This window comes from Nicotiana tabacum, unplaced genomic scaffold (assembly GCF_000715075.1).
Source record: "Nicotiana tabacum cultivar K326 unplaced genomic scaffold, ASM71507v2 Un00353, whole genome shotgun sequence".
Classification (NCBI taxonomy): domain Eukaryota; kingdom Viridiplantae; phylum Streptophyta; class Magnoliopsida; order Solanales; family Solanaceae; genus Nicotiana; species Nicotiana tabacum.
The window spans coordinates 58,753-61,667 of record NW_027438590.1 but is presented as its reverse complement, the minus strand read 5'-3'; the positions used below and the strand labels follow the sequence as shown (position 1 = coordinate 61,667).

The 2,915-nt window shown below is 34.5% G+C and overlaps 1 long non-coding RNA gene across 1 annotated transcript; it reads left to right on the top strand.

The window, feature by feature from the left end:
* Window positions 1–11: 11 nt before the first annotated feature.
* On the top strand, window positions 12–1,890 carry LOC142179100 (uncharacterized). Its single transcript, XR_012707215.1, has 3 exons — window positions 12–1,029; window positions 1,122–1,242; window positions 1,334–1,890. It is a non-coding gene; the product is annotated as an uncharacterized LOC142179100 (long non-coding RNA).
* Window positions 1,891–2,915: the final 1,025 nt, after the last annotated feature.

Below are 2,915 nucleotides of genomic sequence, written 5' to 3'. Positions count from 1 at the left end.
CAATCATTTCCACGAGGAAGAAAAGTTTTAGTAGCAATGATAAAATCGATGAAAGATACGTTGCGTAGGGAGGCAGGATCCTACAGATATGGTGGCTTACCATTGGCTTTTCAAACATGGTTTTATGAGTGTTGCCCATATGTGCATGAAAGAATTGCTAATCGAGTTTCAAAGAGATCGCCGCGAATTTTGAATTGGACCATCACAAGGAAGCCAACTCTTGATAATTTGTATGATAAAATTTTCAAGTTGAGCTCAGAACAGGTAATTTTAAATTTATATGTATATATTATCACTGGTTTTTAATAAATAATCTGTTGTAATTAATTTGGTGTTAATCTAGTTGTAATTATATACTTTGTGTAGTGCTCAATTTAGTTTTAACAGTCAATCTGGATTTAATGTATGTACTTTACACAGTATATATGAAATAATTATACATTATATTGTATATGATTACCCCATTATTGAGCAACTCATTCATGCTAAAGGAATTGGTTATTTTTGTAGTTGCAAATGAATAACATAGATTATGCATTGATTATACATAGTTATACATATATTATTCATACATTATACTTGTATTATACATCCTCTGGCTATAGTTACAGCTGAATAGCATTACCCCGTCACTGGATAAGCTGTCGAATTTGGATTTGCCTCACATTTCAACAATTGTAAATTTGAATGATGTTCCATCTCAACATCTACCTGAGCAACTGCCTGAAGATTTTCCTAGCCAAGATGATTTCATTAGTCCTACTCTCCCTAAAGATCTTCCGACTCAAGATGATGTCATTTGTCCTATTCCAGAAAGAAACACTTTCCAACCTAAAAGTAGGTTACAACCTACTAAGGATGATGTGAATTGGAGTGATGATATAAAACATCTATCCGACGACCGACGGACAGTCTGAGCTTAAACATGAGATTGCGTCACTGAGGAATCAAATTGGTATTTCATTTGACAATGTCTTTAAGGCATTTGAGTCATTGTCAGAGAAATTATAAGGAAAGTTTGCTCCGGAGGTTGTTTGCAATTGAACCTTTTTCATTTATTGTTGTGCTTTATTTGTATGACTGTAATAAGAGTTTTATTTTTATTTTTATTTGTTAAATAGTGAGACTTCGAAAATGGCCTTCATCACAAATATGATGTGCTTGGTCAAGGTCATGAAAATGGCTTCAATGGCGACGATGAAGTCAGGGACGAAGTAGTAGGAGGCAGTGATGGAGTATTTGGTATTTTTAATCAGTTATTTTTGCCTTGTATACATGCATTACACATTTATTAGTTCTAATTTTGTTCGTTTAATACTTTATACTTTTGTAGGATCTCCGATGTATGTCAATGAGGTTGTTGAGATAAATGGAGACCTGGGCAACAAGGATCATACAACTAACATCAACGAAGGAGCAAAGACTATTAGAGAGCACATGGATAAGCATAATATAGATGTTCATGACGGAAATGGAGATACAACTACAGATAGAGTGAAAAATGATCCACTTGCGGACGTTCGCGAATCACAAATGATCATATATATCGGTCCGGGGCATACATATCATGTCCTTGATGTCACACCGAAACAACTTACCAGAATAAAGCGTCCCGCTGCAAATGTAAAGTCACCATATGTGACTGATTTTGGTTCAGGAGACAACACTGGTGTAAGATATTACCTACATATAAACCCAACCACACAATATATACAACCATCAGTACACATTTGTTCAATAAAACCAGCAAGAATATATTGGCTGATTATGGAGAAAGATTAAAAATTACTTGTGTAGAATATATAGTTTTACAATAGTTTAGCCAGTTTGATAATTCATGAATAACCACACCAGCATTATCTATATTTGTCCACTTTATCCACCTTGCTAATAGAGTCAAAATCAGGAAACAGTGATTCGCTAATGGCTTTGAAGTCCAACATAGAAAGAGAATAATAGCTATAGTTATGAGCACTATGTAATCATTTTCATTATTTGTGTATAGTCACTGTATAAAAATATATCATAATCTGATAGAAAATTCTACGAGAAACAAAAACTAACTTGCTGCATCTTGTGTACATGTCGTAATCACTGTTCCCCTATATGTTGATTTAAGAAAGCTACCATCAACGACCACAATTGGTCTACAACAATACCACCCCCTTATTGAAACATACAATGCTACATACACGTACATGAAACATCCATCCTCTGATTTATGTAGCTTAGTCATTAATCCCGGATTTGTGCGCTTCAACATATACAAGTAGCTTGGTATCTTCCCATACGAATTAGTAGGATTTCCTCTTTAACTATTTGAAACGCCTTTTCCTTAGACCTCCATGTCGTCATGTAGTTCAAGTCAACGCCATAAGTTTTTTTCATATCCCGAATTATGTCTCCTGGAATGTATACCGACTTTGGACTTTCAAATTTATCTGCAATCAGCTTACCAATGGCCAATGAATTGACGTGACGCAGTGATATCAGTCTTTCCTCTGGTGGGCAAGTGATATCATTTACACAACAACTCTACACAATTAAACACACATTATACCTCCAACGGATCTACCCTCAACTAGAGTTGGAAAAAGAATCATGTAATGGTGAGGATGCAAGGCAGGTGTTACAAAGTGCAAAGGCATTGGTTGAACCTGTTTGGAAATGTTATTTATCTGATGATGGGAGGAATTCCTTTGAAGAAGAGTAGGTTGCTTTCTCATCTTAAATATGACTAGTTATCGAACACGAGTCGCATTTATGCATATATGAATATGCTTCAGATATTTTACCATATATATTAGTATCATTTATACACTAATTATAGGTGGTTAAACACACATTATACGCTCAGTGAAATGATAATGGACTTTATACACAATTATACATGAATTAAACAAAGTTATATATAA